The following is a 26513-nucleotide window of genomic DNA, read 5'->3' as shown; positions in this document are numbered from 1 at the left end:
AATGAAGAATGATTTTTTTGGTGTTTTTTGGACAATTTTTATTTTTCTTATAAGATTTTATGGGATGCTCTTTCTAGACATATACAGTTCTTAGCAGAAAGTAGACTCTTTTTATATCCATTAGATATGAGTGTAACTACATCGATAGTATTGTCTTTGTGTTAAATAAAATCAGATTAATTAGTACTAGTCCTCCTTGGGCTATGCCTATTTGGGCTGAGGACTTAATGCTGACTCTGGTACTCAGTTTTGTGTATCTTGAGAACTATATAAGAGCCAGGGATCAGACCAGGGTTTGTTTGATGCCTGCAAAAATACTGCCTTACCTGCTCTACTTCTCTGGCCCCAAGATAGATTGATTGTATCATTTTTCCTTTGAAGAATTAAGGAAGATATTTAAGAAATAGTTTTTCAGTGTAAGACATTGGAAAAAAAAACACAATGGACATATGTAGTATAATATATACAAACACATATTTAGTATAGTAAAATAATTAACATATAATGCCAAGACATCAAGTGAAATATAGTCTCTTACAGTATGAATGCATTTTCCCAGTAACAATTCAGTGTCTGCTATTGGCAATGTCGGATTCCTATTGATTTCTAGCCCACATTCAGGATGATCATTTCTGTTTATCACTCAGTTAATATTTTTCATACTTCTATCATTTAAAAAAATTCAGTATTATGTAGTAAATTTAGAGCTAAAAGGATAGTCCAGAGGCCATGAATGCATGCTTTATTTGTGGGAGGCCCAGGGTTGATCCCTGGCTCTCTATGTTTCCCTGAGAATTGGCAGGAGAGCGCTATGGGCATCAACTCAGTAGCAGCCTCTGAATAATGTCAAATAGTCCCCAAACAAACAAGAATAAAGTAGAATATTTGGACTTATAGGTTGAATTTTGGCCAGAAGAAATTTGTTTGATTAACACAAGTAACATTTGTACTATTGTTTCTAACCTAATTAAATCACTTGTATCACTTGTCTTCCTGGTGATCTTCGATGTGCTTGAGGGGGCACCAGTAATGTCTCCATTTGTCCCTGTCACATGCTAGTGTAGCCTAATGATATCTGCTCACTCCAGGAACAGGAGGAGCCTCAAACTATTCATTTAGGGTTTTAACGAAGAAGTCTGACCATTTCTTTGGTGGGCAACCACGCGGTCTTTTGACGTCCTGTGGAATCCAGTCTGTAACAGCTCTAGTCCAGCAGTAGTCTCTGAATTGCATTACATGTCCGGCCCACCTGATTTTTGATGTCTTGGCAAATGAGACAGCATCCGTGAATCTTGATCGTCAATGGAGGTCGGAACTCCAGATTCCTTCTCTCACTTGAGTGAGACATGATACTCCTAGCATAGCTCTTTTGATTCCTCTTTGGGATACCTGAATAGCGTTCTCATCCTGTTTGCTTAGGGCCCAGGTCTCTGAGGCATACATTAGTTCAAGGAGAATGGTGGAATCAGAAAGATGTGCCCAGACTCGGCGGTCCTTCGTCCTCTTAACCACTTCGTTGATGCTCTTCTTCTCTGTTGAGACTGAAGTGGTTATCGAAACCCTAGCCAAATGGGGCATTCAAACTCCGTACATCAGGATCCTCTGCGAGCTGTTTATAGATTCACCACCAGGATCTCACCATTCTACAAGGAAGTGATCATTGAAGTAAAGAGAGGGGTTCGTCAGGGTGACATCATTTCACTGAAACTCTTCAGTGCCATCCTCGAGAATGTCATGTGATGACTGCAATGGAAAGGAATGGGAGTGAAAATAGATGTTCAGCAACTACACCACCTCCTCTTCGCTGATGACATTGTTCTCATAATATCAAACATTAGCCAAGTGGCACAAATGCTAGCTGACTTCGACCTCGAGTGTGGAAAGGTCGGACTGCAGCTGAACCTCAACAAGACAATGTTCATGAAAAATGAACTAGTCCCTTACACTCCATTTGCTCTCAATGGAATGAACAACTCCGAATGCAGCAGCTATGTGTACCTGGGTCAAGAATACAACACGAGGAATGACTTGGCGCCAGAACTGTGCAGGAGGAAGAGAGCAACATGGAAAGCCTTCAAGAGCGTAAAACTGAATGAAATAATTTTTTTTTAAATAAAGTGCACATGTAAAATGGTAGCTTTTATTCACATTCTCCTTTTGAAGAAGCAACCATTATGACATAAAATATCTTAAATATTACAGATATTATTATTTAAAAGTCCAAGTCATGTTAGACTTATTATTTTTTAATGTAAACCTCTTCAAATCTATTTCTTTTGTTTGAAAGTCTTTATGATGTTATGGATATATTTTATAATAAATATATATTGTGCAAGTTCATATTAAAAGAATATCATGACATGGTAAAGACAAATTCAATTTTTTTAAAACTTCTTATTTCTTCTCCCAAGTACGTATGGGGGAAATGATCTCTTTAGAAGATTTGTTCTTTGCATTGTAAAGCATGTTTTTGTGACTTTTGTGCTTTTATTTATTTATTTATTTATTTTTTAATTTTTATTATATCACCATGTGGAAAGTTACAAAGTTTTCAGGTTTATGTCTCAGTTATACAATATTCAAACACCATCCCTTCACCAGTGCCCATATTCCACCACCAAAATCCCCAGTATACCCCCCGCCACAGCCCCCCCAACTGTATAACTGATGAATTTCACTTCATTTTCTCTCTACCTTGCTTACATTCCATATTGCAAAACAAAACTCACTACTGTTGTTGGAGTTTCCCCCCAAGGAAGACAGCCCTACTAAGGAAGCATTTGATAATTGGTTTGTCATTAAAAGATTGTATGTTTTCTGTTTTTAGAAAAGGTCGCGGCCGCGCGGCTCAGATGTGTTCCAGTCCCGCAACCCGGAGCCGTGTTAGTTGCTTCTCAGTGTCGCCAGGGCTCCATCCGGAGAAGGTGTGCCTGCTGTACTTCCTCCGTCTGGATCCCTGGTGTTGTTGGCCCGGATTCGGGTCCGGAGCATTTCTCACCAGACTGCCTGGCCTCTTCTCTGTTGAAGGTGGGACGCGACTTTTGTGCTTTTAAATCTCTCATCATAGGTCCCTCATGAAAGCTGACACACATGGTAAAAGATCTAGATGGATTATAGTAAATTTGTGAGTATTTTTCTTTTTAATAAAGTCTTTGTCGGGCTTGTAAATGCCTTAGGCAACATTTTGTCCTTCCTCAACCTTGTCATAAGGCCAGGTTATGAGCAGAAAAGAACAAACATTTTTTATAAGATTAATTCATTTGTTTAAGTCAGGATCAGGATATGTACTTCAAGCAGCTTTTAAATAACAACAATAACACCCCCCCTTCATTTTGGGGTGTGTGTTTTTAGGTTCCTTTTATTAAAGAAAAAATAAAGCACTTAACATATTCTCTTGAGGTTTATAAACTTCAGAATGTTATGAAAGATGGGAAATTCAATCACAGAATCTGGAGCATAGTTCACTGATGGTATCCTGGGACTTGATCACTTGCTGTTCTTTTATGATGGCCTGAGAAGGCAGTGTATCAATTCAAAAATAAAAGTGTGTGCTAACATTGGCATCATAGCATTTTCTTCAAAAGACATCACTCTACAGGGGCCAGAGTGATAGTTCAGCAGGTAGCACATTTGCCTTGCACGAGTCCGACCTGGGTTCGATCCTCGGCATCCCATATGGTCCCCCAAGCACCGCTGGGAGTATTCCTGGGTGTAGAGCCAGGAGTAACCCCTGAATGTAGCTGGGTGTGACCCAAAAAGAAAAAGAAAGACATCACTATACAGAGTCAACAATATCCTAATGGTCTTATCTTTGGAAGAAGCTATGCAACTTTTTTCAATACTCACAGTCACTTTAACTTATTAGTTTGTCCCTTTACTCCAAATATTAGCTTATATCAAAGGGTGTACTACTGGTAAATCTAGAACTTTATTTCTCTCTCACTTTCATATTTGAAACATAAAACTTTAAACATTTTGTCAAAAATAACCTTTCTAAATTTTTCTCTAGCACAACCTGGAAATATGCATTGATATTGAAAGATAAACATATTTAAAATAGAAAGCATACTTGGGAGTTCTCTATGTTCATATTTTACTTACTATAAAATTGAAATTAAGACTGAATTTTACTTATGAACTCATTGGATATTAAAGTGGGTAAATACAATTACCTAGACAGAACAAATTTACTTTAGAGCCATTGTCCCTCCCTGTATATCCTTCGTGGTTGTCATGTCTAGATCACTGGTAATGTCCCTGGAAGGAGAGAGTAACTATAGAAACAGACCTTTTTTTGTTTGTTTTTATTAATGTTTGTCTATTACTAAGCCCAAGTAATAATCACATGTTCACAGAGGGCAGAATGCTCAAAGAATGAGGTTCCAAGAATGCTCAAAGAATATGGGACCTCTGCTTACAAGAAGGTTGTCCCTGGATGGTTTAAAGAGACGGCTGTTGTTTTGTCTCCAAATGACCTGCCTATGTGAATTCATGGATATCCATATCTTCAGTAAGAGCCAGCATTCAAGGATCTTAAAGTATGATATCACTTAATTTATTAATGTGGGGTATTAATCAATAGTTATTAACGAAGCTCATGTTGAGAGACGTCTGATGAACACCAGAAACAAGTTCATTCTCAGCTGCTCTCTGCTATGCACTCTGAAATGTGCAAAGGAGGGGCATTTCCAGTCCATGCTGCCTTACTGTGCAACAGGACAGACACCAATACCTGGCTCTTCCTCCATACTTTTAATACTTTTAATAACTGATGAGTGCAGCACGTTTCCCTAACCCTAGGCTAAATGAGAATTCAAAACTTGGACTAAGAGGCAGAAAGGGAGCAGGAAAAAATAAATTAGAGCAATGCAATGGCAAAATAGCATACTACTCAGATGAATTCAGTGAAGTCATGAGATTCATTAGGTTAGTAAAGAATGTTTTGTTTACATGAGATTATAAAAACAAAATGATGACCAGTAGTTAAGAAATTTAACCTGAGTCTCATTACAGTACTATGTAATTTGACTCCTGGAATATTTCAGAGCATACACAACTGTATATGAAATAAATATAGCTAGGAAAATTTGATATAAATATCTAGGACTAGGACTTTATTCAAAATAGATAAACATGACTTGGTTGGGTTCACATTCTTACATCACAATCTTGATAGAGATGGGAAGTAACATCTGACTTAGATTCTTCTCAGTTTTGCTTTTTACATGGAAGTGTTTATTTACTTTTCACTTACAGGGTATGCAGCTACCCAGTGTTCCATCCCACCGAGACTCTGTGCCACTTGTCATTTGGGGTTACCTTTGTATTGCGCTGAAATATATAGTAGTGGATAATTATTTCTTTGAGTTTCTCATTTTGTCAAAAGCTAAATGAAAACTTATCATTAGAGTAAAATACTATACACAAATGTCATAGCAGCTTAATTGCAATAGCTAAAGTCAGAAGGAAAACAAAATACGTCCAGGTTATCATTCTGATTGAAGGAACTATACAGAGTATCATGGTCAGGCAACAGTTTAGGGAATTTACAGCCTTGAAGCTAATTTTACAAGAATTACAAAAGCTCCTTTAAAGGACAAGAGAAATATCCCATCATTTGCACTGAGTATGGCAAACACCAGTGATGCATATGGCTGTCCTCTACTAGGTTAAGAAAGGTTAAAAACACATAACAATTAATCATCACAAGTTGACTTTTATTGATTTATTTTCTTATAATTTTATTTGCCATTCTTTTAAGATATTTTTAAACCAAGTAATATAAAATAAATTTGTTATGTGCCTGCTGGGGGTGGGGAAGCTTCATTTTAGACAGAGTAGATATGATGATAAGGCCTAAGTACAAAATAAAATTTAACATAATATATGTTAGATGCCAGAGTTAAAAACTCAATTATGTAAATGAGAATAGGAAGTATGCTATATCATATTAAATGATTTGAATTTCTTTATTTACATAGGCTAAAATTGTATAGCAATCAATCACTACAAATTGACTTTTGTTGATTTTTCTGATAATTCCATTTGCCATTTTTTTAAGTTTTGTTGGAGCAAGCAATGTGAAACAAATTTATAATATGCTTGCAAAAGAGGCAGGCTGGGGGATGAAGGGAAGCAACAGAGATCCTGTCGAGAGAAGGGGGCATTGGTGGTGGGATTGTTGTTGGAACACTGAAGGCCTAAAACAGCTCTAATGGGAACAAGTTTATAAATCTCATTGTCTTAATAACATGAGGGAATGGTTACTTCAGCCATAGTACATACATATCATTCATTTTAGTGTAATTTTAGCAACAAAATTGAATGGATTTTTGATTCACACAACAAATGATATGAATTTCAAATCATTTAGACAGGTGGAAGGAAGCCAATGTGACCATAAAGTTACAATCTACATCACTACATCTGAATAAGATTTCTGAAATCACAGAATTAAAACAATGGAGAACAGTTAACTGGTTGCTTAGAGTTAGGGAGGAAAGGGGCAAGAGTATGGTGATAAAGCATGCAGGACCAAGGTGGAAAGGGCTACAAAAGGGAACTATAAGGGGTTATATGGTAATGTCAGTTTCTTTATCTGAATGTGATATTGAAACACAGGCCTACATATGTGACAGATTTGCAAAGAATCAAATATATATGCACATTCATATCACTGTATCACTGTATCACTGTCATCATGTTGTTTATCAATTTACTCAAGCAGGCACCAGCAATGTCTCTATTCCCCCCAGCCCTGAGATTTTAGCAGGCTCTCTCTTACTCATCTTTCCCAATGATTGGAGGCTCTTTCAGGGTCAGGGGAATGAGACCTATCATTACTGGTTTTGGCATATCGAATCTGCCATGGGTAACTTGCCAGGCTCTGCCAATGCAAGTGAGATACTCTCAGTAGCTTGCCATCTCTCCGAGAGGGGCGGGGGAATCAAGCAATACATACATACAATATATATACATACTCAATATATATGAGACAGAATCCCAGCAAACTACCGAGAGTATACCGCCCGCACTGGCAGAGCCTGGCAAGCTACTTGTGGCAGATTCGATATGCCAAAAACAGTAACAAGTCTCACAATGGAGACGTTGCTGTGCCCGCTCGAGAAAATTGATGAGCAAGGGGATGACAGTGACAATGACATATTACAGTGATTTGTTGTCTGAACTCCATCAAATTTGATGTGGTAATTACGGAAAATGGGTAGGAAGTGTCTTATGATCTGTCGCACAGCCGCCAGGTCCAGAAAGTGGCCTGGAGCATGGCGGTGGTTGGGCAGTTGAAGTCAGCTGCCAGGGCTGGATCCCTTGGGGCAGAGAGGGTTCTCATATTCCCCCCTCTGGGGTGCCTGACTGAAAACAGCCTAGTGCAGAGTCCGGTGGCATAGCTATGGGGGTCTCATTTTATACTCCCGTCTGGGAGGAGTAACCGTTGAGATCTGGAAATGTGAGTGGAAATGACAGATGATTGCAATATTAGTTTCCTGGTTGTGAACTGTACTAGAATTTTAGAAGAGACCTTCGGTGGTAAAAACTAGCATACAGAGTCACATATTTGAATCAACAAATCTCCCTCTTTTTTTGGTGGGGGGGGTCATACCCGGTGATGCACAGGGGTTACTCCTGGCTCTATACTCAGGAATTAACCCTGTTGGTGCTCAGGTGATCATATGGGATGCTGGGAATCAAACCTGGGTTGGTGGCGAGCAAGGCAAACACCCTACCTGCTGTACTATCACTTCAGCCCTGAATCAATAAACATCTCTATTTTTGTAAGTGATGGTAAGCAGCAGTGTAGACAGAGGTATGAGATGATCCCATAATTTGCTCACTGCCTGGTCACTGTAGTATTCTGAGGGTGTAGTTCCTGACTTATACTGCCAGTTCTCTATCCTAGAATAAAGCCCTTCAAAGGAAATGTTCTGAGTTTCAAGTTGGAAGAACAGAATCAAAGGAGGCATAAAGCAGTGGTTAAGATTGAGTGCCAAAAGGAGAGACCTTAACAGTTCTGCAGACAAAAATTTCTTTGATGTTTTCTAATGACACAAGGATTGCCAAAGTCACAGTTCACAATAATATTGTTAACTGTCATCTTTGCAAGTATATTTCTTTCCAATGAGTACAGTAGGCCTATATGTTCTCTATTAGTTTATGTCCTGGGTGTGAGCTCGGACAATAACTTTCAGGGTAAAATATGGTTTGACCTCACATAACTGATCATAAGAAAACATTTTCCTTTATTGCTTCTATCTCTCTTTGGTTACTCTGTATCACAAACACAATAATATTCTGTAACTAGCAAACACAGTACTCTAGGGGGGTTTTCAGACAAATGACTGATAGTTTATGCAGAGGTGGTAAACATTGCCAAAAGACTTGTTTTTTTGAGCCATTGTCATAAAGTATTATGAAAGTTTGAATTGGCAATACAATTAGGTAAAATATTAATTTGAAGAAAAGGAACTATTTAGCATAACTATATCACTTAAAATGTAATAAATGGACATTAAGAACAGGGCTCTGCTTTTTCATTTATTTTTCTTCTTTTTGGGTGACACCTGGAGATGGACAGGGGTCACTCCTGGTTCTGCAATAAGGAATTAACCCTGTCGGTGCTCGGGGGACCATATGGGATGCTGGGAATCGAACCCGGGTCTGCTGCGTGCAATGCAAACTCCCTACCCACTGTGCTATCACTGCAGCATGGACTCTGCTTTTTAATTTGTGTTTCTGTTAGTTATTAAGTCCAAGAAGAGCAGGTAATTTAGGAATGTAAAAAGCCTTAGGCGCCTCCATGTGTCAGAAAGGTGTAGGAGTCCACAGGCTCAGTATTGAAAGGCTGGACCCCGGGGCTCCAGGGAGAGAGGAAAAATCTCTATTTGTTTATAGTCTTTAGCTCTAATTACATAATTACATTGGAAAGGGGACTGACTTCTGAAGAAAAGCTACAAAGCAAACAAGGTAAAATTGTAACAGGTCATTCCAGCTATTATCTCTTTGGCCCTTGGCCTGTGGTCTGTGTGTGTGTGTGTGTGTTTTTGTGTGTGTGTGTGTGTGTGTGTGTGTGTGTGTGCACGTGACAGTGCATGATATTAAGAAATAAAGGCAGACAAAGGTGCATGCAGAACTATCATTTTACCTTTAGTGCACTGTAGCATTCTGATTTCCTCATTGAAATTGGAAGGTAAATGTAGAAATTGGAAGGCAAATTGTAGAACAGAGGACTCCCCATGCAGGTAATAGAACAGACATAATTAGCCTCCACTACCTGTAATCCTTGGAGATGTACCTTGAGCTAAAAGCTAGAGAAAGTCCCTCAGGTCTGACTAATAGGCCCTAGCCGTGTTGGCTTCGGATCAGGTACAGTGTGTCAGCTCTGCTGAATGCACCCTATTGATCCAGAAGAGATGGTACTTTCTGCCATAAATTGAATTCAAATTGTTTACAAGCAGAAATCACCTGGCTCTCCAGGTTCTCTTGATTTATTATTCAAAATTATTTTCTTCAAAGCTAGATAGTAGACTGTTAAAACTAAAGGTAAAAAAAAAATTGTCTTTTAAAATACTTCTTCCTGGGTCACAGCGAGTGTGAAGTGGGTAGGATGCTTGTTTGCCTTGCAAGCAACTGACCAGAGAGTCAATATTCAATACCCCAGATGGTCCCCTGAGATACATCAGGAGTGATCACTGAGCACAGAGTCAGTCGTAAACCCTGCACACCACCAGTGTGTCTCCAAAGCCAGAATAATAAATTCTCTTCTTGAATTTTCTATTCTTCTATTGATTTTATTCTAAACCACTTCTATAAGTTAGTTAAATATGTGATCAGCTCACTTTACATTTTAGAAAAATGGAGACCTCATTAATAACATAACTCCACCTCCTAAGGTGCTAATTTATAAACAAAAATATTATATAAAACAAAGTGAACAAATAATTGCTGGCAAATCAATCATAAGAAAGTAAGTAATTAGAACTATAGATGAAAAGGCTTGGGGTTTTGAGTTAAGGGCAATTTAAAAGTGTTTTCCAAATATTAGCCCTGGAGATATTTTATTCAAATGCGTATAGCCTCTACCCTGAACTTGCCTATTCTCCTTTCTACAAATAATGAGACCCGATAGAAAGTTGGATCCTCCATACAAACTTGAGACTTGAGATATGTTCATTGGCTCCCTTCCTTTTGGAGGTCATTGATGTCTTCTAAGAAACCCTGAAAATTATTAGGCAAAGCAATATTTGCTTTTTTAACAGTATCATACATAAATAACAGAATTATAATTCTATGCCTTGAAAAAATTTGCTAGGACCCCTAATAAATGAAATAACCAAATCTGCTAGAAAATTCATCCAAATATTATGAATTTTTAACATAATTTCCACACATTAAGAAATATTTTGTTCATTCTGCAATTGACCACTGGCTTTCTACTATAATCCAGGCACTTTTTCTGGAATTGGAAAGCCATAAGTAACAAAATTTATGGAATATACCATAACTATAGAATTAGATAACATTCACATAGACAAACAATAATAATTTTTAGTATATTAGAAGATAATGGAGTCATTCAGATAAGCATTTTTCAGAAAGTTGTATTTGAAGAGAGACTCTGATAAGAGGGAGAAGATAGTTGTGTGTATGAGGAATAATATAGACATAATAGCCCTACATGTATAATAAGCATTGATTTGCATTGACTAAGCTTATTTATTACTTAAATAATTTTGGATGATTTTTGTTGTTGTTGTTGTTGTTGTTGTTGTTTTTAGCTTATATATATATATATATATATATATATATTTTTTTTTTTTTATTGAGTCACCATGTGGAAAGTTACAAAGTTTTCAGGTCTGGTACATCTACACCATGGAATACTATGTAGCTGTCAGAAAACATGAAGTCATGAAATTTGCATATAAATGGATCAACATGGAAAGTATCATGTTGAGTGAAATGAGTCAGAAAGACAGAGTGTGGGGTCCCATCCTGTCCCGCAGGGAGGACCCTTCGTGGGGCTAAGGAGGGGACGTAACCGAATGAACAGACGCAGAGCCAGAAGGAGGAGGAGAGAGAGAGAGAGAGTTTATTCACAGCGGTTACAATACTTATACCTCTTGGTGGGAGGGGGCGGTATGCATGCTTGGACCCCCATAGGAACAATAGTAAAATGCAGATCAGGCATGGGCGTTGGGCAGATCAGGCATGGGCGTTGGCTAGTGAGAGGAATGGCCAACTGATAAGATCAGTAAGGTCAGCAGTGGTGACCTTGTTACAGAAATCCCAAGTAAGCCTCCACTTGACTAGAGGATAAGAGCCGGGCTTGTAAAATGGCTCCCTACATCTCCCCTTGTTTTGTTTTAAATTAAATGTGATCAGGGGAGGCATTGTCCGGTATCCCTTATGACACAAACACGAAAGCATGAAAGTACACATCTCAAGGGGGGAGATGCGGGCGACACATGTGCTCGGCCACATGGCACAAGCAGCACATGGGCTCAGGCAGCATATGCGCGCGCTTCCTTTGTTCAAGGTGTCTTTTATAGGGTCTCTTCAACCTGCCCCCACGTGGGGGCTTCTTCTCGGGTAAAAGTCCGTTGCTAAGGAGGTTACCAGGGAGGTTGGGAGTGGTGATGGTCTTCTTTAGAAGGTCTTATCAGGTCTGTTTTCTGTATCCACAGGGTGGGTCAGTCTCAGGATTCTCCTTCCCAGAGACTTTGTTAATCTGTTTCATTGCCAAGGGCCTTTCCCTATCTACCTGCCTACATCATATTCCCCCCTAGAGATTTCACCACCTTAAATCTTTAAGGGGAAAATGGTCGGTGATCCATCTTCTGAAGCTGCTTCATGCTGACAGAGGGGCGCAGACCCTGCCTGCACAAGGGGTGAAACCTCAAGCTACCTTAGTTTTAGTGGACCCCAGGCAATGAACTGGTTGGGTTCCTGAAGTTATCTGAAAGAAAAGATCAGATCAATTAGACTGAGGGATGGCACTTTGAAATGATTAGACTCTGGAGATGTGGAAGGTCCTTTCTGACCTAGTAAGGACAAAATAGTTTGCTGTCTTAGGAAACATAAGAGTTAAAGCAACAGAACCCAAAGCAACATAATGCCATACCCATTTCTGTCATAAAAACAATGGAAAAGAATAACTGCTCCACCCATGGTTGATAGAAAATGACTTCCTATGTCCAGATTTTTCTAGTGGCCTAGAAGCACCACACCACTTCTCAGGTTGGAAAAGCTACCTATCCACTGAAGCTGTCATTTGGAAGCAGTAGATATTTATACCTAGAATATGAGCATTTGATCATTTACATGATGTCAAAGCTGCCAATCCTCTCCTTGGTAAATTCCTTGATGCTGAACAAGTGTTAGGAAAGGAAGCTCAGAATTTCCACTAGGTTCATTAATGAAATAGAAAGCATAGTACTGAGTTCCTTCCCATGAAAGATGGCTTTCAGACTAGTGATAGCAAGTTCAACATTGAGTCCCAAAGACTAGGCTGCTTACTTTACAGTCAGCAAAACACATTTTACCTGAATTACCCAGAAGGAATACCTTTTAGATCAAGATTAGAATACATTTACTAGATTACTCTGTAGAATTTGAATCTGATTCTTTAAAAAGCAAGTTACAGAAACATGGTTTTCTCTCCACCTTCATTTTAAAATTTGCCTGATGGCTTAACAAATCTGACTTGTTCTTTTGCATAAATACAGCAAGATTGGAGAACTCTCCATTTGGGGTACCCCATTATTTACTGAGAAGTCCTGGGGGTTGGCTAAAGACAGGAGGCACACCAATAATGGCATTAATTCTATGTGGCACGTCAGAGTTACCCAGGCCTGGCCATAAATGTCCCACGATGAACTGGATGGTCTCGAGCTTTCAGGTTGAACTGGAGGTGGCCTTTTACGTAGATGCATCCTGGCAGAAAGGAGTCCATCCCCTCCCTTTTTCAGGGCTGGGAGAGATCCTGGTTTCCAGGGTTTTTCTTGATGCTGAGTAGGCCCAGACTGTGCCAGTCACACAGATTCCCAGATTCCTCATTTCCATAGCAGTGATGATTTCTATTCTTTCCTTAAGCCAACTGGCCTCTAGGGTCTCCCTGAGGTTTGTAGGGTACTTGAAACAGTACCTGTTAAATACCTGCTCCTGTCATTTAGACCAATCCCTTGACTCTTTCCCTGAAAGAGGGCTTTGGGGTCCCATAATTGATTTTCCTGTCTGCATGAGGGGTAGACCCTATTACAGAGAGGAAAAACTTTTGTCTGGATTTATGCAAACCAACATAGTGCCACGAAGCATCAAAAACATACCGAAGGTACAAAGAAGAGAAAAACATTTCACTTTACTCACAGTGAGATACAACACACCCATTTGTTGTGGGTCCTAGTCAAAGACGCTAAAATCTGTAGAGAAAAAGGTGTACAGTTTAACATCATATTTAACCCATTCAATCCCATGTTGAAAACGTTGACTTCCCATTAATAAGAGCACTGTACTGGGAGTCCAGTGTACAGTTAAACATGTCTAATTCATTTAATCTCATTTGAAAAACCCTTGATTTCTCGCAACTTTTGAAGAATTCAATTATCTAAGAGCACTGTAACAGGAGTCCAGACAATCCATCCAATATCTTTTCCATAGATCCTACCAAAAAACATACTAGAACAATTCTGCATGTGATTTAAAGAGTTTCTTAAAACAGTGATCAGTTTCTTTCCTTCAAACACAACCTCAAACCTTCTACACATTCCTTTATATTCATTCTGTCCTGTACCTTTCCTTCAACCCATTTCAAAATCAACTTCACTTTAACAGGACTACTTTCCTTTTTCCAACTGATGATATCTGCACCCATTATCTTTCTGACTTAAGACATACATCTATATTCCTTATAGTCGTCCCACAAATTTAAACTCTTATTTTACTAAACTCAGTACAACATGATTTCCCAAATTTGGACACTAATTATCAATCATCTCATTTAACACGACAAAATTACTCTGCCATACCATTTCAAAAGCATTGTCAGTTCTATAGATATTCAAAAAGGTTTAGAAAGTTCTTACAACATATATTCACTTGGCAAAAGTTCACTTCACATTAGAAATTAACCAGGAGACATCTTAGAATTCTGATTTCTAGGAAAACACAAATATAAAGATTAAAACACTCATAGATTACCATAAAACATTAAGGATCTCACACTTGCGTACAAAGTTCTCAGATGGTCCGAGCTAGGTATGATACCTGGTGACAAAGCTTTGCAATGAATAAAGTTATCAGAATAATAACATGCATTTTCATGTACTGGACAGACTGACTTAACAATAGTCAGTAAAAGTTCCCACATCTCAAACTTTAACCAAGGCCCAATACTATGGCTTTAGACTATCAGGCTGACATCTGAGATTAATCTATTATAATTCTTTGCTAAGTATCAATAGAAATTTTAGTTACCGAGTCTCAGATCAAATAAAACACTTGTAGAATAAATTTTGCAACCAATTTTATAACTCTAGAAAAACATATTTTAACTAAACCATTACTCTTCGAACCTGTTTTTAACCACAACTATTTCAGCTCACATTCTAATAATCCAATATAGATGCATATGTACATTTACACAACAGCATAAGACCTTTAAATCATCAATTTTTATGAAACATGAGTAAATCCTCTTTGGCTTAAGTTCAATAGTTCTCGTACCTTAGTTAGTTCAAATCACAAGCTTTCTAACTTTATCAATTCCACAAAACAAATATGCTTTCAAACACAGAAAAAGCCCTATGGTTATTTATATATACATATATATTTTTTAACCAAACTTTGATAATAGCATAGAAAGAAAAGCATTTGGACTGTCAAATGTTTATGGAAACACAAGTAAACTTTGCTTATTTTGAGGGTTTCTGTACCTCTGTTGCTTGAAAAACAGCTAAATTCCTCATTAAAATTGGCTGAGGCTTATAAGATAAAGCCTTGCACTCTCTGAATTCTTATTTTACTTTTAGTTTTCTGGCTCTAGCTCTGTAGCTTTTTCTAGATAGTACAGCTACTGGAATTCAAAAGAATTTCAACTGTTAATAACTATTAATGTTCTTCCAATAAGAAATTTAGACTAAAAATTTCAATTTCGTTGTAGGCGCCACATTCTAATTAGAAATCTTTGTTTAAACCTGGTCTAACAGGTTCCAAAATCACATAGATCCTTTAAATTGCTGAGCTGCATATCACTCTGCAATAGATAAAATTTGTTTTAGATACTGTGCCAATTTTCTCAAGAATCCTTTATTAATAGTTCTATTAGATTCATCTCCAGGGCTAGTTCAATTCAACCCTTGCTCCAAGCATTCCAAGAAATCTGGTCCATTTAGTGGACCAGATTTGATTCCTAGTATTATGAGGCACCAAAACTCTAGTTATATAAAATTAGGACAAAACACTTCTGTTTTTCTGTTGTCAAATAATATATGTGTTTTTCAACTAACTTCAGAATTTAGAGGACTAGGTGATATAGGAAATCATTAATCAATCAGATTTATTAATCTGATTTAATCTTGTTTTAATTCTTACACTTTTACACTATGATGTTTTTATTTCCTTCGGGAGGAAGTTTGTCACTCAGTCAACAATGTTTCTAAGATGTGAACTTGAAAATCTCTTCAGCTAACTCTGCAGTACACCTATAGGGGCTAAAACTTAGCCCATGTTTGTTTGAAAGGATTCGTGATATCAACTAGACAGCTGCTTTTTTCTCACTCATTTCACTCTATTACTGGTTAACTTAGTGGAAAAATGTAAATTTTCCAGGGATTTTAGGTTGAAGGTATCTCAGCCAACATAGATGTGTGCTTGACTTGAGGTCTAATTTAGCGCCTGTATCATATTGATCGACATAGACCACCAGGGACACTTACAATCTTCCTTTGCCAAAGGTAGATAGTGGTATAAGAGGAAAGTATAATAAATGCCTCTGTCCAGTCCCATGTCGATATCCAGCGGCCTTTTGTGTTTGTGTGTGTGTGTGTGTGTGTGTGTGTGCCATTTTGAGTGCACCAGTATTTCACATTTATTGTAGTGTGATGAAACACCTTTCAAAATGTCCAGAGGGACTCTCAGCAGTAAGCGTTTAGGCGGTACAAATTGGAGCGAACAGGAGGACAGTTAGCAGGGAATATTTCTGAGGTCAAAGTCATCTTGGGTTGGAGCTGAATCAGCTAAATGCAGAGATAAGAGCTACAGTACCTGCTGCAAAGTAAATATAGATTACCTTCCTGATGACAAATTGATCCACTGGACAAGGATCTTTCAGAAACACAGACAAGTGCAAAAACAAACAAAAAAATTAAGTAACTCACACTGACCACTTTTTAACCCTTTATCCTATAATCATCCTCTTTCATTGTAACATTCTCTTAAACATCATGTCATTCAAAAGACTCTATCGAACAAGTCAATACCTATTTAGAACACAAAACTTCAACTTTACCAGGAGCAATTTTGAATGATAAATTAATTCCTCCTCATTTAACTTATGCTTCTATACAATCACCACATTATCATTTCTGGGTCCGAAGAGCATAGCAAGCACTATTAAGTAATTGTTGTGATGATCACATCTGGAAAACTTATACATGGGTAGAAAATCAGCCTAATTCACAAGCACCATTTTGAATTAATTTTGAAATTACTTTGGAGCGCTACTATGAGCCTATCTGCTTTTACATGTTTGTTTACAAAATTGCTGTGTTCAAAAGATCTCTTTCAATCTGATTACTTCACTTTATTAAAACTGAGTAGATTTCAGGAGGAAAGAATAGGAGCCGGTGAGTAAGGCCTTCATTAGTTTAGTATGCAACTATTTATCGAACAAATATTCCAAGAAAAGCTCAATGACAGATTCTGGCATATCAGTTTCAAACAGTTACTTTCCTGAAGGAACTCATGATTTATTTGTAGAATACAAGTGATTAAAAAACTCAAGTAGAATATGGTAATGTATATAAGAAGAATCTTATAGAGAAGAGTTTCTAAGTGTCCCAAGATGGTAGTGGAAAGAGATTAGAGAAGATTTTCTAGAAGAGATTAGAGAAATGAAAAACAAATAAACAAACTAAAAAACAGACTGGCAGAATTAAGAAAGAATGGAGATGAATTAAGGAAGAAGAGAAATTAGGGATAGGAGAAACAAATTTAATAAATGTAGAGGAGACATAGTTACTGACATATAAAATTTTTTATGATTTCATACAACCTAAACTAAGAGCCAAATATTTCAGATGGTGGAGAACCCCATGATAGAGTAAATTTTTGTATTAAATCCCTCCCAGAAGCAACAGGGTAGAATTTACGTAAGTTTATGAACAGCCACTTATTGATATGATTCCATGTCTCAAAGATTATGTCTGAGCATTAAATCATGGTGATTGACATAATTAACAGAAGAAATAATCTAGATAACTCTCAGATAGTTTCTTTCTAAGATGTCAGAAATACAAAAGTTCTATTGTGTCTCTGAAAAAGAGGAAAAAAGTCATTAAAATTTAAACAGACTTGAAGTAAACAATATAATTTTTTTTTTTTTGCTTTTTGGGTCACACCCAGCGATGCTCAGGGGTTACTCCTGGCTTTGCACTCAGGAACTACTCCTGGCGGTGCTTGGGGGACCATATGGGATGCCGGGGATCGAACCCGGGTCGGCCGCGTGCAAGGCAAACGCCCTACCCGCTGTGCTATCGCTCCGGCCCCAAACAATATAATTTTTAGTATTTTATAAAATACTGTGAAAAAGAACCAGTTCTAATAAATAATCAGGAATTTTTTGCATTTGTATTTGGCTAATAATATTGATTCCTATTTTGTATATGAAAGCTATGAAATACTAGAGTTTTGATAACACATCAGTAAAAACATGTCTTCAATTGAATCTGAAGAGTCTAAAAATAAACTCTGCACTTTCCTTTTATTTTATATTTTTAATTTTATATTTCCAAGTAATTGTTTCTCATTTTAAATAAATTTATTCTTAGTGAAAAATCTTTCAGGTATCAATTACCTTGAGGATCACTAGTATGTAAAATTTTAACAGTCCAAAATCTTCCATGTTCTGCAAACCCAAATTCTGAGGCGATTTGAAGTGCATTCAGGAAAGTGCAGAGTTTATTTTTAGACACTTCAGATTCAATTAAACACATGTTTTTACTGATGTGTTATCAAAACTCTAGGATTTCATAGCTTTCATATGCAAAAGAGGAACCAATATTATTAGCAGACTACAAATGCAAGAAATTCCTGATTATTTATTAGAACTGGTTATTTTTCACAGTTTTAGGCTAATTATCTTTGTGTATGGACCAGTAGAGCACTATTCTGATATGCCACTCAAAGAGTGATCTCCCTGTTGTGATCAGCCACCCTCAACTCAACTCAATAAAAAGAGAGATATCCAAATGTATTCTAATGGGATTCTCTCCTAGGTATAGCCTGACAGTTTTTTCCTTTGGTGAATGTAGGTGGGAATGAAGTGAATCATCAATAAGAGCAAGTTCCTCCATTTCTTAGATGGCTTGAAATTTAGAACTGTCCAGAGGTGTATAAGCAAATATAAAGGTGCATTTCAATAAACAAATGAATATTGTATGTAAATTAGAGGCCCTGGTAGCAATAGACATGTTTTAATCAAATTCCTCATGTTTATTGATATATACATATTATCCAAAAAATACTAAATTCTCTATGACATTAGCATTTTACATGTTTGTGGAGAAGATTGTGGAAAGTGCAATTTCATTTTGTCATTTAGAAGGAATTGGCAGAGGCAGAGAAAGAGGAAGAGGAGTAGGAAGTAAAGAAAAGAAGAGATAAAGAAAGAAATCATGATAGTGGAGAGACAGCAACTCACCTCTTTTCTGCCAATCAGGAATATATCAAACAGGACTTGGCTCTGATTTCAATCATTAAAACACATGCACAAAGAATTTGTTACATTCTTTTAAAAAATCATGTTTCATGTATGGAATCACATCTGTGAACATGTTAGGGGGATAGAATTATTAGTATATGTTTCCAAGTGTGTTCCATTATATTCTAACTGCAATTTTCTGAACACTAATTTACAGCTATACACCCAGCTTATTCCTGCTAAACTGAAGTAAATACTGTATATATTTCAGGAATTCTGTACAAAATTATATATTTGATAACAGAGTGACTGCCGATTCAGTAAACATTGCATAGCTGAATTGTATTAACCACTGTGCCACTTGATTTCTGCGCAGCAGGCAGAGGAAGGAAGAAAACTTTTATACATTAATATTTTGAGGTCAAGTCCTTGAATTCTCTGCCAGTCACTCTTTGTGCTGATTAGAGAGGGCTCAGAATGTCATTGCCAGGGCTGGAGAGATAGTACAGCAGGTATGCTGTTTGCCTTGAATGCGACCAATCCACGTTCAATCCCCAGCATCCTGTATGGTTCCCCCGGCACAACCAGGATTGATTCCTGATTGCAGATCCAGAAGTGTAGTCCCAAAACAAAACAAACAAACAAAAGAAGAATTTCTTGTCATCAGGAGAAGAAAGTACATATTAATGATAGATGAACTGGGCTAATGATAAATAAATTATAAAGATATCCCTTAGGATAAAATCAAACCAAGAATGTGAAATGGAAGAGAAAACTAGATCATGGCTGACCAGTTTAGCGCACTTCAACCTAGGTCTCCCAGTAGGTGTCAAAGACAAAGTACCTCCTAGAGAAAACCTGGGTGATGTTGACTGGGGCCACTTATAGCAATACCATCATCTCACCTCCGGGCATCATACCCTCCACCTTTGTTTCCAGGTCGTCCGAGTGCTGCTGTTTTCTTTGCTACAGGCAATAACTAAGGAAAGTGAGACATGTAAGACTTCACAACAGTTCCAGTTCTGTCATACCCAGGGCATCTGCACATACTCATGGAAAGCATTTTCATTCCAAAGACTTTGAATGTCTGGATAATAGACGAACAGGAGGGCTCATAGCATGGGTAACAAAGTTGTTGTTGTGTTTTACTTTTGTCAACATGAAACTCAGCAATTTCACCAAACATTGATTTTCTGGCCTGTTCGTAGGCACAACAGGGGTCTTTTTAGCTGTGCAACACAGACATATGTTGAGCAGACTTTGATTTTTTTCTAACAAGTTTATTTTACAGGATAGGCCAGTGCCAGCTTGTGTTATTCCCTGTCATTATGTAGATCTGGAGCATCACTTTGTTTTGAAAACTCACCTGTTTCTGCCCTTGATTTTCCATCTTCCGTCAATGCATAGGCATTCCCTGGTCCTTCCACAGACTGGGCCGAGTAGTTCTGGGACTATTATTTAGATCTTGTATGAAAAAATCACTGCAGTAAAGAATTCTACTGGACATCATTCCCTTGCCACTATTATTGTATAATCTCCTTATTACTGACAGGCATGAGCTACACATAGTGAATAGACCCATTTGGTTAATGTAAACTTTTCCAGAGAAATCTCTGAAGCAACTTTTCAAAAACCCACATCATCTTGTTTATTTTATTCTTTTTTTCCAGCTGGTTTGATGTCAGTCATCAATCGAGCAGGAGACAACTCATTTCATTTCTGTGACACACCATGATGGACTTGTGTTGCAACCCTGACTTATTTTGAGAACTTCAATTTCTCAGGCTGAAAGCTTGAACGTCCCATGGTTGGAAGAGCTATTGATCGGATGTAGATGGACAGCTTGAGAGGAATTGATACATTCCTTCCAGCACTTTCTTTTCCCCTTGCCTTTCTTGGCAACTGTATAATGTCGTCTTTCGCTGAGCTTCTTGTCAACTACAAAGGAATTCTGGCCTCTGGACTATACTCCATTTATATGCTTTTATTTTTTATTGTTCGCTTTGTCTTCAGGTAGTGCTACTGTGTTTCATTTCAGATGGATCATTTATTAAAGTATGAGTTAGTTATTTTTAGTCTCTCGTAAAGCATGCTATAGTAAGTCTAGGCACTGACATTAAGTGATATTTCTAATGTGTCTTCTTGGAGATTTCAAAAGCAAGAAAATGTAGCTTCTCCCCCCAAATATAAAATACAATATGGCAGTATTTTTTAAATTTATTTTACGCTGTTACTTAAAATATTAATTAAAAAATAAGCCAATACTTGAGTTTAAACATTCGATTAAAAACCCATTTATTAAATTTCTGGTAGAAATGATTATGAATACCCTTCTAGGTTGGGAACAAACAAGGTGGATATTCCTGCTTGGAAATAAAAAAATTAAAATTATCCTGATCTACTGAAATGCAAGCACGAAAGTTTGTAAGCCTGTAATTGTACCTAATGGTGACTCACTAACTAAAAATAAGATAAAATAAAATAAGCCTGATCTAATATTTCATCTTTAGTTAAGAAGTGAATTAATTTAGAGATGAAAATTAATATGACTTTTTAGATCTATAACCTCAAGATACCTAAAAGCCAATACTGGAGCTTCCCTTTACTCATTTCATTGAAATGTCTTATTTTTATTTTAATATTTATGAAAATATTTATGTAAATTATGATAAGTGGTAAGTTAATGTGAGGCACTTTAAACACTCATCATTTAAATCTCACAAGGTATTCATAAAGTACAATTTATTGTTGTGTACATTTTACATCCAAATTATAACTTGTTCTAGCTCCACAACTTAGAACCACAACTTAGCACTACTTTTCCCGTTGCTCATCGATTTGTTCGAGCAGGCACCAGTAATGTCTCTCATTGTGAGTCTTATTGTTACTGTTTTTGGCATATCAGATACGCCACAGGTAGCTTGCCAGGCTCTGCAGTGCGAGCAGGATACTCTTGGTAGCTTGCCGGGCTCTCCGAGGGGGATGGAGGAATAGAACATGGGTTGGCCGCGTGAAAGGTGAACGCCTTACCACTGTGCTATCACTCCAGCTCATCTCTATAAGTAACGATAATAAATCAACTCATAGACTCAAGTTTGTTCAATTTTGGAACTTGGTGGAAACAAAATAAAAGTTTATATCAGAAAGAGACATCAGTAGAGGAGCAATCTTTGAATTTATGGTCACATTATTTAGAAACCTAAAAAAAGGGGTGTGAGCTAGAGATTAGCAAGAATGTGTACTATTATTATTTCTATGAATGACCATGGGCTGGAGCAACAGCACAGCAGGTAGGGCGTCAGCCTTGCATGTGGCCAATCTGGTTTTAATTCCTCCGTCCCTCTCAGAGAGCCCAGCAAGCTACCGAGAGTATCCTGCTCGCATGGCAAAGCCTGGCAAGCTCCCTGTGACATATTCAATATGCCAAAAACAGTAACAAGTCTCACAATGGAGACGTTACTGGTTCCCGCTAGAGCAAATCACTGAACAATGGGACAACAATGCGACAGTGCTCCAGGAATAATTGTACAAGAGGAACAAAGGATAGAGTCACTGCAGAATAATGAGAGTTAGAACTGGGAAGAGCAATATCCTGAAAAATATGCATCAGAGTCAGTAGTATGGCAACAAATTGCCCTCTAATTTCTACCACCCTATTTCCTACATATGTTTCCCATTGACTGCACCTAACTAACAACGGAGAGTGGCTGATAATTTTTAGAGATTATTTACTCAAATCTCAAACAGATCAAAGATGGGTAGAAGAGGAGGTGATCTGTGAGAAGAGTAAGCAGCAAGCACCTACATATAAACAATTGATTGTCCAAAGAGCTAGAACTTTCAAATGGCAGCTCAGCCTATGCTCCATGGTCCATTTCTAGGAAGTATTTTACCTCACCAATAAACATCAATATCTACAAAAAATATCAGACAAGCCATGCAAAATAAGTAAAATATTTGCATATGTCTTCATCTGCTTTAAAAGATATTTTTATTTCTTCCTGAAAATGAATTAAGTATATAGGACATATTTTGTTTAGTGTTTATGTAAAATGGTCCAAGAAATATTAGCATGTCTGAAAATCTGTTTAAACAGTGGGGGAAAAAAAGTCCAAGAACTATATCTTAAAATATAAGTTTTCCAGTTTACCTCTTAAAATAAGCTGTATGAACATTTGTATTCATTTATTTCACCAAATGATAACTCACAATTACTTTTTCCTCGATTACCTTTGTCTTTGTACATTTGCATATCTGTTTATTATTTATTTACCTAAGGGGGCTTCCCAAACAGTGCTTAGCAGAACTTGGGGGCCCAGCTTAGTGATTCTGCAAAATTTAGGCTCATGGGTCAATGTTACAACTTACAGATGTGATGATGCTCAGGTCCTGCTATGTCAGGAATTATGGTCACCCCAGAAATCCCTGGGACCTTCAGGACCGGTGCTAGCGCTGCTCAAGTGTCTCCAAGGTTGCACTCGGCAATGCTTGGAAGAGTGTGTAGTGCAGGGTTCAACATGGGGTCGGTTGCATATAAAGCATGTCTTACTCCTGAATTGTCTCTCTGGCTTTCATCTTTAATTTGAACATCTTCTTAACCATAACTTAATCTTCGGTAACACTAATTATACTGATAAATTATAAAATTAGCCAAGAATTGTGTAATTACAAAGATAAATTAGTGAGCAGTGCCATGGTGGTGGTCTCTCTCATCTGCTGTGTACCTTCCATGGTCACGAGCTGATTCCCCATTCCCACCTGCAGCTGCCACCAACAGATGCAGGAAGGAGGGAACAGGGCCACCAGGCTGGTCGGTGATCAGTTGCTGTTTATTCCATTCTTCCCTGGCTCCTGTTCCAACATCACTAAGTGCCCCATTCTAGTCTCACACTGCCTTTCATTACTGTCTCCTGTCTCCCACACTAGTCTCTCCCTGCTGCATCTTGCAGCCTTGGTATCCCACCCAACCTTGAAGCACTGGGGGTAGCCACTATACCCAAGTGAGGTAGCACAATCAACATATGAATGCCTTTCCCTCCAGGGAGGCTCTTCTCAAATAAGACAAAGATCTCCTGCTTGAAGCCAGGAGATTGCTCAAGGGCAAAATACCATGGAGGGAGGTGTTTCTCCTTTCCTTAGTCCAACAACCATTTAAACATTCATCCTAATTCTGCTTCTTACTAATATTATTCACTTTGTATGGACATAGTAAGAGATACATTAAGCTTGTAGGGTGGTTCTCCTGGGGTCATCTCGCTAAAGAACCCAGACTACAGTGCTCAGTCCAGGTTAGTGTTTCCTAACCCTAGCAGGGTCTGATGCAGTTGTTGTTCTTTGCATCATGACACAACTTGTCCATGATCATGCTCTTTACTTATAGTTACATATTATGGCACTTGGTCTGGCCCGTTTCAATGCCAGGGTAGCTCACAGCTTGCCCTGGGTCCATCCAGTTTTCTCATTGAGCCCCTTCTTTTGGGGTACTAGAACTAAGGGCAACTGAGGCTTAAGCCAAGAAAACAAATGTCCAGAAGTGACTATTATTCAGAGTCAGTTAACTCCCGACTTACAAAAGCATAGCATTAACTGTCTTCCTATGTCTATACAGAAAGGACATTGCTCTGAAGTAAACTACCCAAAGAACATAAGGGAAAGAGAAAAGCAATATATCACTTACAAATTAAAATCCAGAGATTTTTGAGGAATTTGACTTACAAGTCACAGGCACTGCTTAGGGGAAATAAGTGATTAAGAGGTAGAGAAAGCAGAGCACAGACAAGTTAAAGATGAATGCTGAGGAAATGGAAGTGCTTCAGGATCATCATGATTGGTCTTACTCAGTAAACCTAAGCTCCCTGTGGCCAGGGAGGAAGACAAACCAATGTTATCCTAAAAAGAATGAAATTTAAAGATTGATAAAAATGATCATTGACAATCCTTTATGCTTACTCCCAGACTTTCATTGCATCTTTTCACTTAAGAGTCTGCCATTGTCCCCCAGAGCACGCTGTCTAGGTGCTTGCTCTCTGACGTACATGTGATATGTATTCCATGCTTTTGCTCTCCTTGATTGGTTCAGCTTGAATGCCAATTCTGCATAATCATAGCAGCTTTGGTCTGGTTTCTCTGAAAACATTTTACTGTCTGTCTTCTTGTATGCTGAGGTCATATTGATAATTTATTTTAAGTCCACAAATATAATTATATATTCTGCCTTCAATTCTAAAATGTCCAGGATTAAAAATCAAAACAAAATGAACAAACAAAAAACCAAGCAAACAAACTTCTTAACTTGTTAAGCAATTAATTCATAGGCTGATTCCAACTTATTCCTCCAAACTCATCACATTCCATGTACTATACTCCTATAGAAATCAAGGTCATAGGGAACTTTCTTTGCTATATCTTATTCCTACTTACCTAAATCTCTCTTTTATCTTTATCATTTTGCCAAACTGCCTTAATTCGCCCATTCATCTGTCCAATTGATCAATTTGTCAATCTCCCATTGTTCTTTTCATATAGTTTTATACTTGATTTAGCTGTTACTTGGGAGCCTTGGGAGCTAGGAGTTTTTTGTTTTAATGATAAATATAGGCTGTTTTTACCCAAATTGTTTGTATAAGTAATGGAGATAAATATACAGATAATGACACCACTCATACAATGTTGTATGCAGTGACTTTGTTATAAAGAATAGGACCACATTCTGTAACAGAACCAAGCAAGGAAATGTAAATTCAATTGATTGAGGAAGTCAAGGAGAAGTCCAGGATTAAAGGTTCTCTGAGAAAGTAATGCCTACGTTTGAAGTAAGAAGGAAATCATCTAACTAAAATGAGGAGGGGGGAAATTTACTTACCAAGCAGATAAAGTGAACATGAAAAACTTTGTAGTTGGAGAATAGAAAATAAAAACACTTTTTTTTTGCTTTTTGGTTTTATTTGATCAATGATGATAAGACAGGAAAAGTATAAGATTTAACTGCAGGTGAGAGTAATATTTAATTGAAATTTAAATGAAAGTAGAGCTTCTGATGCATTGGGAAATCTGGTGAGAATGTTTCCCTCTTCAAATATCAATTGAAAACCATGAATTGCCTTAGGAATTGAAAGTCTTTTCTAATACCCATTGCAAAGATTTAGTTGCTAGTGGTTAAATTCCCATATCTTACAAGGTTGGTTTGGGAGTGAGAATTCATATTAATAACTGTTCCAGTGGAGTCTTTCTTTGGGGTAACAGGTTAATAGTTTTGCTAGCCTTAAACACATCTATTAAATATGTCTTTCAATATCATTTTATAAACATTTGATTGTTTTATTTGTTCTATCAATCCCAGTTTCTCAATGTTTCCTTTGAATACTAAAGCTCTCTGAATATGCACCTTTGAAAGATAGAGACGAGAGAGATAGTCAGGGGAACCAGGCACTAGCCTTGCACACAGATGACCCCAGTTTGATTCCCAGGTTGTCATACGGCCAACCATGTACTGTCAGGAGTGATCCCTCAGCCCAGAGCCAAAACTAAACCCTGATTAAACCCCACTGTTACTGTGCAAAAGCCAAACAAAACAAACCAAAAA

This window comes from Sorex araneus, chromosome 1, assembly GCF_027595985.1.
Source record: "Sorex araneus isolate mSorAra2 chromosome 1, mSorAra2.pri, whole genome shotgun sequence".
NCBI classification, from domain to species: Eukaryota; Metazoa; Chordata; class Mammalia; order Eulipotyphla; family Soricidae; genus Sorex; species Sorex araneus.
This window is presented reverse-complemented; position numbering follows the sequence as displayed.